The sequence below is a fragment of the Anticarsia gemmatalis genome, chromosome 6 (genome assembly GCF_050436995.1).
Source record: "Anticarsia gemmatalis isolate Benzon Research Colony breed Stoneville strain chromosome 6, ilAntGemm2 primary, whole genome shotgun sequence".
Taxonomy (NCBI): Eukaryota; Metazoa; Arthropoda; class Insecta; order Lepidoptera; family Erebidae; genus Anticarsia; species Anticarsia gemmatalis.
This window is the reverse complement of record NC_134750.1, coordinates 9584379-9597602: the sequence shown is the minus strand read 5'-3', so window position 1 is coordinate 9597602 and position 13224 is coordinate 9584379. Positions and strand designations below refer to the sequence as shown.

Here is a 13224-nt window from a genome sequence, read left to right as displayed (position 1 = left end):
GGATGAAAATTGTACAATTGTGACTAAAATGTTCCACATAGTACAATATGTACCAACCATGCTTAAAACACGCACAAATATACAATCCACCTCCTTTTCCCTTAAACAGTAATGTTTTAGAATTTATCATGAAAAACTAACTAACAAATCAATAAATACTTAACTTAACATTTTCACATTCACTCTGTAAATTAGACCCAATATTTTCATTTCAACATTCCGTTCCCGGAAAATTTACAGAAAATCATATAGATAAATTCAAGTACAGAAACATGGGTTATAAACAGATTATTGGCATATTCATTGAAAATAATTCTTAACTGAATTTTGTACTATCACCAAAGAAGCATAAAGAAAAATAATCAAGTCTGAAAGTACCTAAAAACTCGTTCAAACAGTGTACATATTGAAGTTATAGCCAAACAGAGAAATTATTTAAAAAAAAACTAAGTTCCATAAATGTATAACACTTTAGTTACAATTTTTCTGAATAAAAAACATGTTTTTTTTTCAACAAATTAATTATGCTGAATAGATGTGAAAAATGGCGATTAAACTAAGGCAATTTGATTTTCTTTATAAAATCAAACTTTATTAAGAGCAAATTAATATATGGTCAAGTGGTCTATAACTATGATATCGTCGATTCATTTTCCTTCTAAGTATCAATATAAAGTATAGGCATACCTTAGCACAATAGTTTTACATCAGGTGAGAACGTGGGCCCGTTAATTTATTTTGTGGAAGAAACCTTAGGGATACAATTAAATGGTTCAAATGGTCATTACAGAAGATTAACTGAACACACATGTTGGGGTTCCCTTACAAACCTACGATTTTGTTTTACGCATTTATTTGGCCTAAGGTGTACAAAAGAGTTCTATAAGATGGTGCTTTTCTTTGTAGGATGGATACAGACTGATATTTTCCGGGACCAGGCATTTATAGTCAGGGAGTGTTACGGATTCTAGTCTTTATGATTTTGGGGACGTTTCCCCATTTTTCCACTTGCCCTTCAAGAAGAAGGACTAGGCTGATTGATACTGAACTTTCCGGTGTCAGGGTAACTTTAATCTTTCGTAATACCGAAGGCTGTGTTTGTATTATTTTGGCCACTGATATGATATAAATGTTGGCGAGATACTTAAGGTTCGTCATTTACCTGACGGCTACCTGGAAGTTAGGTACAATATAGTTCGTTTAATATGAGTGATGCAACGCAAAATTTTCAAATGTATGATAAAAGTTTTGTCACAGTATAAACATTCCTTTAATAACATTGATAATTTCAGTTAAATCCTGACTTACTGAAATTGTGTGCGTTAGGTTTATACCCAGATGCGCGTGGGATGCGAATGGGGACTTCAGTTACTCATTACCGCAAGTTCAAGATTAATTAAACAATTAGATTTAAGTATTTATAATTTAAGTGAAAAGGCGTAGTAATTTGATTCATAACTCAAATGGTGTCGATGTTTCTAATATGGTTAGCAAATATTCAATGAACTATCATTACGCTTAGTACTTCACAATATCCTTGATACCTTTTTATTCAAGAGGTGCAGCCGTGTCGGCTTTTTCTTGTACATTTCAAAAGGTTGTCGTGAACATGCTATACATGGAAAGGATGTTAAACAAGAACAGGGCGAGGCTGAACCTTTCAAAGACTCCAGTATGTTTTGCATCGCAAGACTTCCTCACATTTCATACTAATGTTTATTCAAATTGGTTCTGCTTGCGATTTCATTTGCGTAAAAATTTACAAATCCAGGTTAAAATCTTTTTTACGTGAAAGAGTAACAAAACCCATTCATCCTTATAAACTTTTGCATTTATAATATTTATAGGATACTGGATAAAATAAGTGGAAATTAATTCTATCTAGGTAAGACCTTAAAATACTTTCCTTGCAGCGCGAAGGGAACACTATGTGTAAACGACCTAACATAGGGCATGATCCTGGCTTGCTTAACCAAACTAGTACCTATGCACTTTTTTGCACTTCCAGTTATTAGTCATATACACCAATTATAAACGGTGAAATGATACAACTTGCACATACAACCTTACAATGTAATGGAACGTAACACGAAAGACAACACGGTCGAAACTTCAGGTACTAAAGGTAAAAAGGTATAACTTATCATTCTATTGCGTTTGATCCCGTTGCAATATCCTATTAAATATGTATATCCCAATATTGCATTATTATAATTTATAAATCGAGAAGCTTTGTTGTAAAATTGTTTAAATATTAGGTCGGGGAAAAAGTCTTTTCGCATTATGGTATGTATGAACTTGTAATAAAATCTCTTTGTCTTCAAGAATCACAAATGAGTACACGGTTCATTAGGTTTCTTTCAGTGAGCTCGTGAGAGTCGTGAGGAACCCAAATATCGAGCTTTTTTGCGTAGAGAAAAGATTTTATTACAAGTTCATACACACTATAATGCGAACATACTTTTTCCCTGACCTAATATTTAAGTGATATTTTTTTCGTTAATTTTCTTTTTAAATTTTCACCATCAATCATATCACATGGTCCTCAGCTATAAGTAATCCGTCCTTATGATGTCCACTTCCCTTCCGGCGTCCCTTGCTCTCCCCTACAACCAGGAAGGAGGAAATAGCGAGATATTTCCTACACTCCGTCTATATTATGACTTATATGATTAATTTTCCTTTAACTCGATGCATTGGTAGTTTTCCATAGAAATACCGAATGAACTAGGTTTTTACATTTAACTAAGTAAGGGCTTTTTTTTATCCTCAGATAACTTTATCTGAGTATAAAAACACACAGTAAAATTTGACACATAATTATTATGGATAGTCGAATTGATAAGATTGTTCCCGAATAATAAAATAATGATAACTAAAAAATACAATTTAATTAATTAAAAATATGTAAAAAACATTATTTTAGTCCACAATTTTGGGTCAAAAGCTTGAAAATGAAAAAACACAAAAACAAATAAAGGTTATCTGACATTTTTATCAAATATTCGTTTTACACTTACGTCGAATTAGTGTAAATCTTCAGGTCATTAGGTCTTGGGTAGTAATCGCAAGTCTGATAAAATGTTTACGGGTTTTTCTGTCAGTGTCCTCAGTAGCACGGAGTATGATAACATGCTTTTTTATGAGGAGCCAAAGTTATATCTGGCAAAATTAGAAACAATAAATCGTTTTTTTACTAGAGATACCATAGTCAAAAAACTAATAAATTATGTACATGATTCTAAGACCAGTAGGTAGCTGAATTCTCTGCTACCAGCGACTAACGACAACCGGCTAGCTATCGAGAAATCTTACACAAAAATCTGTTTAGCGCCTCTACCGGGCTCCGTAAGAACTATTTTAGAGTACTTTTTTAAATGTCAAATACTCGACAGTACTGTTTCATTAGTAGTTATATAGAATTGTGTTACAGGAAACTTGTTTTATTATTTTCTTTTTTAACTAGGCATTAGCGAATTTTTAATTTTATTTGAATGTTCTTACTGACCACTGCAGCAAAAGAAATGTCGATATTAATTAATCCAGTCCTCTCATCTTCATATGAGCAGCAAGAAAAGCTAGAGTGGAACTAATTATATCAGCTAAATGATGAATCCTTTTACACACTCTTTAATGTAGGAGAAAGTGACTTTTTGCTTTCTCATTAAATTTAGCGTCGGAGAAATGAGTTATTAAAATTCGAATGTCGTGTTATTTCAATGGACAATACTTTTCTACATTTTCCTGCAACAATGACGTATTACCTTAATTCGTTTACTATAACACAACAAGCATGATGACGTAATAACATAACCGTTTAAACTGTTTAATGATTGAATTAATTAACCACAACGCTTATCACACGCAATGGTAATACAAAGATTATCGGCGTAGTGACGACATTAGTAATACATTAAACACATATTTAAACTACTGCATAAAATGTTTTTTTTTACTTTACGAGCTAACCAGTGCTATTTGCCGTCCGTGTGTTTTTTTGTTAAGGGTGTACTATTGAAAAAAATATATTCCTCCTATATTTAACGGTTAGCCCACATTAAGTTCGTAACTCTTTCCAATGAAAAATGTCATCAAAGTCGGAAGTTTTAGCGTATAATTTAGTAAAATTGTAATAAAGTGAAATACTGCAAAGGCTCAAACTTGTAACTTTTAGAAAAATTGGTTATGTAATCATTATCTGCTTATTATTCTATGTCGTTAAGCACAAAATACAGATTAGGAAAATTTACAGCGAACCGGGAAACTTACGAAAACTATGGCTATGATGTACCAAAAACAATCATCATTATTGAGTCATATTGTTCATGTAGTTGATGCCATACTGTCATAAAACTTTATTATTTTGAATACTTAAAATTTCCAAAAGTCATTTTTGGCTTCCTGAATCCTGCAATCACCCAGAAACTATTGTGATTACGCTCTGTATGTAATGAGTAAACACATATCAAATTTTTTGTGTAAAAAATCTCACAAAGAATTTTATAATAATATGTGACGAAACGTTTATATTCAATAATAACAAGCCACAAAGCTTGGTATACCAATTTTCGTCACCAACCGAATTTTCTGTTGCAGCGCGGCATTGCATAGCATTCACCGAAGACGCAACCAAAATATAAAAACTTAATTTCCAGTATAGAAAAATTGTTACATTATTATAATCGGTAAGTATTTCTAGTTTCATTTCCAACGAGTTGCAATTACTATTTCTATATAACAACAGTACTTTTTATTAAAACCATAGTTCAAAATAACCGTTTCGTTTTTAAAAAACCAACCCTTAACAAAGCTAAGCAAAGCCATTAACAATTATGTTAACGAATCACAAAAAAAACAGTTTGAAAATTCACGCATTCATTTAGAATCGAAGTATATAAAGTTGTTGATTAAATGGGTATTGGTATTTCCTTTACATTCATTAGTAGAGAATAATTGCATTGCCTAGTGCATTCCTAATCTATGACAAATAAAAAAACAATTTTAGGGAAATCCATATTATTGTGGTAGTTGATCTAAATCTCCCAGTTTCATAAACAATCCAGTGTGACGTCATAGTGATAACATAATGCCCTCTATGTCGTGACGTGTTGTTGATAAACATATTGATTAGCTCATAATTATTACGTTGTTAGAACATTGGAATTCCCGAACAGATATTTTTATTGTAAATAATTGTAGTAGTTTTGGACTTTTCCCTTTATTGTTTTTATATTTATTTAAGTATGTAAGTATTTAAATGCTGTAAATTCTGAATTTACAGTTCCGCCTGTAAATATATTTCCTTTTAGTGCTGTATGGTTTTAGTTAAATTTGGTAATGCGATAGAATATACAACACTAGCTGACCCGCGCAACTTCGCTTGCGTCACATAAGAGAATGGGTCAAAATGTTCCCCGTTTTTGTAAAATTTTTCGTTGCTACTCCGCTCCTATTAGTTGTAGCGTAATGATATCTAGCCTATAACCTTCCTCGATAAATGAACTATCTAACACTGAAAGATTTTTTCAAATCGGACCAGTAGTTCCTGAAATTAGCGCGTTCAAACAAACAAACTCTTCAGCTTTATAATATTAGTATAGATAAAAATTAAACAACAACGCGCGGAGCACGATATCAATAAAAAGTCCTAAACCATGATGTTACCAGGCTCAACATTTTAAATGTTATCAAATCTTAATAGGCGATTAATCGAAAAACGTTTCATAAAAACGACTGCCTTTTGACCTTCATAATTATTGTATTAATTTAAAAATATTACCAGAATCTATATATCAATATAGTATACGGAAGTTAATATATTCAAAAGGATCAATAAAAATAAATTTAGATACGAACAGTGAGTATGCAAAAACTTAAATATCAACTTTGGTGTTTAGTGATAATAATCTTAAATGGGATGAGACGTTCAGACCAGAAGACCGTGATAAACGACAATCTAGCTTTTAGTGTAACAGGAACACATTAATAGATTTTTTATTTAATTTCCTAGACATAATACTTTTTATACGATTAGAAGCGGATTTTTCATTGAGTAGAGAGAAGTAATAAAATATATTTAACTCTTTGCTGTCCTAATGGCAAAAGTCTCTCCTCCAGGACGGACTATGTTTAGTAAAGAATCTGAACGGAGTAAGGTTTTAGAACTAAGCGCTTGAGTAACGTTTTTTCAGCTTATAGTATTATTTAGGGAACGCATATCTTATATTATTGGTTCTCTACACTCTTGAACCTTTGAATTTATTTTGTAAAATATTCATGACTGCAGTCACAAAAATAAAAAACGAAGGATTTTTATTGTTTCTTTTTCTATATTACGTGTTACTCTAAAGCTATTGGAAAGTGGTAGGTACTTAAATGGGATCCTTCTTTCGATAAGATAAGAAAAATATATTTTATGAACTAAGGGCTATAACTTCTTCCAAATTTTATAAGTATTTAAAATTGTCTTCATCTAACTGCAGCATGAGAAGAATTAGGATGTGTTCCAAACTTTGAACTGTATTAATTTTATAGTTTATTGTAAATCTGACTTCTAGAATAAAAGCTATTATCGATTTTATATGCGTAAAAACGTATCAGTTTAATTAGTGACGTTAACTTTAATATTTTACGTGTCAAATGACGCGAATGGTATATTATCATATTAATTACGTATTATGAGTTCAGAGTAGATTAGCTGCGGTTTGTAAAATACTATTAGACTATATTATGTTAGAATGTCAATATGCAATTTATTATTTGATAAAGTAATAATTAAATATTGTAAAGTTAAAATGAAAATAGCTCGGTACCTATCTTTTACGAAATAACGTCAATAATAATATGAAAACTGGATAGACTATGTACGGAAAACTTTCAGTAAAACAAATCTTTTATTCAAAAGCTAGTAAGTACTTTATCAGGAATACTATATAAGTACCAAAAATCATGCCGTGTTGAGGAGAAGTCTAGGAGGAGATAGAAAAACGCCATGTGCGATTTTTGAGTAGTTTTTGATAACAGAAATGAAAATATTAAATTGTTTATTTCATTTACTTAAATGCGGATAAATATTTGGTTAATAAACATCTCATGTCTCATCTCAATCTTTCAGCAGAGTTCACGCCTAGCTGTTTACGCGCGAAATGACAGTCATTAATTGAGTGTTGTCTTGGCACTAAATTAAATGCATTGTTAATTATTATTGATAGATCGCTGTACTGATGGATGATGTCGGATGTAGAGTACACCTTTACTCGTAAGGAGTGTGCCAAAATTATCTGATTTGTTTATTAACTGGTCGTAATTATTAAGAAAATGTGTTAATAATTAATAACAGCGCCATCTCTTAATACAAACTGTAATCTTTGTCAATGTAGTTCATATTTTCAACGTACTTAGAATACCTCTATCTAAGAAGGCATTTTAGTTCGAGCTGTAAATACGAGATGGCTCTGCTAAGCCACGCCGAGAATAACATAGATGACGCTACTAGCGGATAGAATTAAGCTACGAGAGATCGTAGTACCATCCTTCCCAAAGTTGTACTTTCATGGAAAATGTGAAATCGGGAAAAGCCATCCCGGATACGACTCAGTCGGTTCGGGACACTCAACGCGCGAACTTCCCTATCAAATACCCATTAGACTCCCCATAAAGGGTTTGAGATTAGCGGTAGCTTCTGTTCCATACATTTTTACAACAATAAAATTAAATAAATAAATCATTGTGCTTGTATTGGTATTAATTTGCTGAGTTTTCGTCGTGAAACAAACTTTTTCAAAAGTATTTTTTGCAAGGAGTGAGGATTTTCGTAGTCCTTGCCGGATATAATGATTGGTGAGTTAATTTCTCTTTACCCTTTTTTATTTTTACAATGTCCCTGTGGTATTCTTTTAATGGACTTTCGTAATTTATGATCGTCAAAGAACTTTGAAGCGTAGAGTTTTCTACGCCGCGACAAATATGTTTGAAAGAGAAAATAAGAACTGAAGAATTTATGATAGCAATTAATTTAGAATTTTGTTTCTGAATTTTAGAACAAAACGTTTTACTTTGTGACGACATAACTAGTCGTTAAAGAAGACTTTATAAAGTAGGAATAAATAAGTGACTTTTTGAGAACTTTTGTTAGTTTTTAATTGAACAATTAAAGTTACGTTACTACCATTTAAAATTTCTTATTAAAGAAGAGGAGGACAAAACAATTATAGTAACATTTTTTGATGTTTAATCCAACGCCTGTCTATTTTTTCTGTTATGCTTCTATGGGTTTTCAGACAATAGAACGGCGGTATACGAGGTACATACTTTATTATCATTTTCTCGCACCCTCTTGAATTCGACTTCGGTGCTTCGACTGTCCTTTGTCCGTCGTGTTACAAAGATATTGTAATAAGTCTTGAACTTAGAATTGAACACCGGGTTACCTACCTCCAAATGAAGGGAAATATGACTATAACTTCGGTTTTTATTCCTTTTTTTATGTCTAAACAGGATAATTACGTGGCTTTTTTGCATAAAAACTTGAATTTGAACCTGCTATAAAATGGTATAGCGTCCTTTTTAGGTATTATTTTATTAGGCTTAGGAGGTTCTGAAGCTTGACAAGCTTACTATATGAAGTATTTCCGTAGACATTGATACTACTTAATTTAATTTTAAGAACCGCAACCTTGGGATAGGGACTAATTACAGCAAATTCAAAGAAATACGTAAAGTTTTAACGACATCTATATTTTCGCCTTTATATTTTTATGCCTTTCAGTACTTAATTACAGTCTAAAATATTTTATTTGTATAGACCCGTTACGACAAAGCTTTCTGGTTAAATATAAAAGAAACACAAGGAAAACATTCCGCAGCTCAGCAAATTCAATTTATAATCACAATCACTTTATTTTCGAGTGTTATTTAACAATTTTTGCGTCGGACAGATTTTCCCAATTTTATCGTTCCACACGTGCGATCAAATAAAATGGATGATAATTTGTCGATCGTCAGAGGTCCGATTTTATTACTGTGATTATTGTTGAACAATATAATTAAATACCAGACTGAAATGCTTTCAGTGTGCCTTTATTCAGTGATTTTAAGTACCCAACTTGGCTAGCGTGGTGGACTTATGGCTTAATCCCTTCCCTATTAAGGGTGGAAATCTCTGCCAGTAATGGGACAGTAATGGTTTATTTTTTTAGAGATCAAGTCTTATGATAAGCTCAAAGTAGCTCGTAATATTATCTCGTTAAACTAGCGTCTAAATATACAAACAACGCTTTGCTTACGTATCACAAATTTTCACTGTTAACGTTTTCAACAGTCAAATTGGCACATAAGTCATTTTTAGCTATTACATGAGGAATCAAGAATCTTGCGGAACAGCTAAAGAACCAAGTGGCGTTCTCTGGTCTCTGCTTACCCCTATTGAAAGAAGGTGTGATTTTATGTATGTATATAAAACATGATTTTCGAAAGATCCGTAATAACATTTCCGTATTTCTACATACATGTTATACGTTCCCGTGTTCCAAATATAAAACCCTTTACGTGTGTACCTAAAGGCGAATATAGGGATAATAAAAGACAAAATCGTTCAAGTGCGAGTCAAATTCGTGATGTGATGTCAGCGAGTCGTAGGTGAAGGGAATCACACCTTTATGTACGAAATAATGGATGCCAGTCAAGTATTTGATATGGGGTTGAGATGCTCGAGATTAATATATCGTATTACATGGTGTGTATGTCAAGTTCTACATATTAGCTCGTGAGGCTTGTAATATTTATGGAACAACACAACCGACTCGACTCATTTGTTCGGCTTGTGCCGATCAGGTTCATCTACATATGTAAGGTTTTGCCAATATGTAGACTAGGCCGATTAATATGGAACCATATATGTGTGTATCAAGCTTAACTCATTAAACCGTAGGACTTCATACTTTAAAAATCGGGCTTGAAGTATCTGAAAGTGTTGAAGAGATATTAAAAGATTCCCATGAGTAGCCGTTTACATTATTGGACCCATGCTATGAGAGTTAGTCTTTTGCTATATAGGTAGAAACTTACATATTTACACGGGACATGGCAAAACAGAATTTATTATCGTGACGTAAGTATAGTTATATCTCCCAACTCTCAAAAAGAAAAGAATCAATTGATTGCTTTAGTACAGAGAAAATGTACGCCGATGTTCGTGTATATTACACAGTCATTGAATCAAATAGGATTAGGCCCAGCTGAGCTTAGTATCGTACATATTCAACAAGGTTCAGATTCATTTTATTCAAATCCCTCCTTAGATAGGACGTAAAACTGTTCAGCGACGGCCCGATACGGATTATTTCTTTAGGGAAAATGTAGACAGCTGCTTTTTGTACGCGACCGTCGTAAGTCCGAGAATGGCAGAATTTGGTCAGTGAAAATTGGTGGTAGATTCTAAATTAGTTTGTGTCTGTCTATGTTTTATTCGTGGTAATTGGTTAGTTATTTATTCTTCTATTCTTTTCTGTGTTATTAAAATCTCTTTGTATCGAATCTTTGGTAGAGCTTTTGAAATTTGCGCTTCGATTTTGCATAAAATTCTAAATCTTTATGCAAATGTGAAGCAGCCTTTTTCTATTGTTTAGATTATTTTCATAATTAGGAAAAAATGCACAGAACGCAAGCACATTGATAAAGGATTCATTACAAAGATAAATTAATGCTTTAAGTCTCAACAAAAGTCAACTAAAAGTTCATGATCGATTTTATTCGTGCCGGTGTTGTACGGCGTCTGTATCTAGCCTAAATATCGGCCTAAATAGCTTGTCTGTAAATATGTGCCTAGTTCGTGTCTCAGTCCTTGTACAAATATATCTGATCACACACCTGTTGTTTCCTTTGATTCGAGACGTTTCTTTGTATCGAGGGAGTGTTTCAATTGCTTTATTCTTGCGACTAACACTTCGAACCATATAACTTGTATGACAAATTGAAACATTTATAGTGTCAATGTTGATTTAGAAAATCAAAATCAAATCAAAATTAAATCATTTATTCATTTAGGTCAAATATTGACACTTATGATAGTCGTTACAATTACTGAATTTTCCACTAGCTCGGAAAGGGGTAGCTGGGTAGAGCCTTATGAGAAGAGTTAACAAGAAGCTCACGGCCACTCGTTTCAATCTGAAAAAGTTTTACAATGTGGTTGATACAATAAATTGATCATTCGAGGAGCTGCCAATAATCAGCGATATAGACTAATCGCTAATTCTATATTACCTACTAACATGTGACAATAAGAATACAAATTTTTGTATCGGTATACAAGTTCATTCTTTAGAGTTTTCCCACATTTATAAAATGCAAAGATAATGAATATCCTTTTCCCTGACGATAAAGACTGAGGTATGTGGATGTAAAATGTCTTGCATTAACCAAAAATGTCTTAAATAATTTCACCGAAACTGCGTTCTTTCAAGTGCTGAAGAAAGTTAAATAAAATTAACCTTATATTAAACCGCGTTTATTCGTGTATTATTTTGAAAAAAATTGCCGGCATCAGAAACATCAAACGAAACATGTAAAATCGATATGAATTTAGTTAGTTCTGCATGATTGAAGTTAAGAATAGAAATAGTAAAACAGCTACCATCTTTCTACGCAATAGGCTAAAAATTAAACGAACAATCCAAGTTATCATCACAGTATCTGGGGGCACGGAAGTGCCCCCGCAAGTCGAGCAAAAAAAAAGCGGCACGGCCGTAACATCCTTTTCTCGAAGCAATTCGGGCTATTTTTGACACCCCTATAATTTCGTAGTGGATAAAACCAGAAGCCTGGATTTTCAGCAACTAATCAGTCATTGTATAAACACGGTATATTTAAAATTTCAGTCAATTTGAACCAGTAGTTTAAGAATGACAACTTGTTAAAATTTTGAATTTTGTCACTCACTGATTCACTGACTCACTGACTCACCGATCATCAAAAGTCTAAGGTACTTCTAGCAGACTTAGAAGCTTAAAATTTTGAATACAAATAGGGTTTAGTGTCTTAATCATGGGAAAAATTCAATATTTTCTAATTTCGGTCCAGTTTTCTAAATACACCAACTGCAACAATAACTTTGTAATCCCATATAAATGTATAAGATTACAAGGTTACATTTGCAGTTAATGAATTAAATTATTATTTCTGTAGAAAATAAAATAAATAGGTGTAAATATGTATCTACTATATGAGACATAACGGGAGGGGGTATAGGGTGGGTAAGGGTGTTTAGCCCATGAAACTGAACAACATTCCCATAGGAAAATATGTTGAATTATGAAAAAAATACGGCTTTCCATACAAATTGGACTTATGTTTGTTCTATTCGCTCTACAAAAAGAAGTGAGATGCCATCAAAAACATTCTGTAAAAACCTCAAGTCTCGCCGTAAAAAGTTGTGAGATCTATATAATACCAAGTCGATTAATCTATTTAGTCTCTACTTAAAGGACCTTCTGTCTTAAGTTATTACGTATGTTATTATCATGCCAATTTAAAAAAAAAATACCTTTAAAACAAATAGATCGACTTGGTCATCGCAAGAAAACACAAATTCGACATTAACATTTCAGGAGCATTAACTTCTCGTCGTGCTGTGTAGTGTGATACACACTAATAATCAAATCATGCGATGGCCAGGTCGGTCTATTTGTTTTAGAGGTTTTTTTTTTTTAAATTCGCATGATAATAACATACGTAATAACTTAAGACAGAAGGTCCTTTAAGTAGAGACTAAATAGATTAATCGACTTGGTATTATATAGATCTCACAACTTTTTACGGCGAGACTTGAGGTTTTTACAGAATGTTTTTGATGGCATAAATTAATTTGGAACCCTTTGAATTGATTAGTTGAAACTTGGGTCACGTAAAGCGAAACTTATCTACAATTACAGCGACGCAAAGCCATTGTGTAACATCCGTCTAGGCTTTTAGTTAAAATTGGGTTACTTGCTATGATAACGGACTTTTACTTCTTGTTAACAAGGGATGGAAATAACTATCAAGTTTAGTTTTACTGTTTATAGTTATGATATTGAATTATTACGTCCATTTTATGTATTAGGCTTTGATTTGGTGGAATGATTTGTAGCGAAAAGCATTATTTTTTGTTCCACCCTCAGTACTCTTTTTCTCTCTTTCTGAGTATTCGTCTCACATGGTGGTGTGGTCAGCCTTCTTTACACTTTA

General features: G+C 32.6%; 1 protein-coding gene across 1 annotated transcript in view; it reads left to right on the top strand.

Moving 5' to 3' along the window:
* Positions 1 to 7611: 7611 nt before the first annotated feature.
* LOC142973718 (uncharacterized) overlaps positions 7612 to 13224 on the top strand; it is a 189896-nt gene continuing 184283 nt past the window's right edge. Inside the window, exon 1 of the mRNA XM_076115690.1 lies at positions 7612 to 7839. The gene's annotated coding sequence lies outside the window, so the exon portion shown is untranslated. The remainder of the gene's footprint in view (positions 7840 to 13224) is intronic.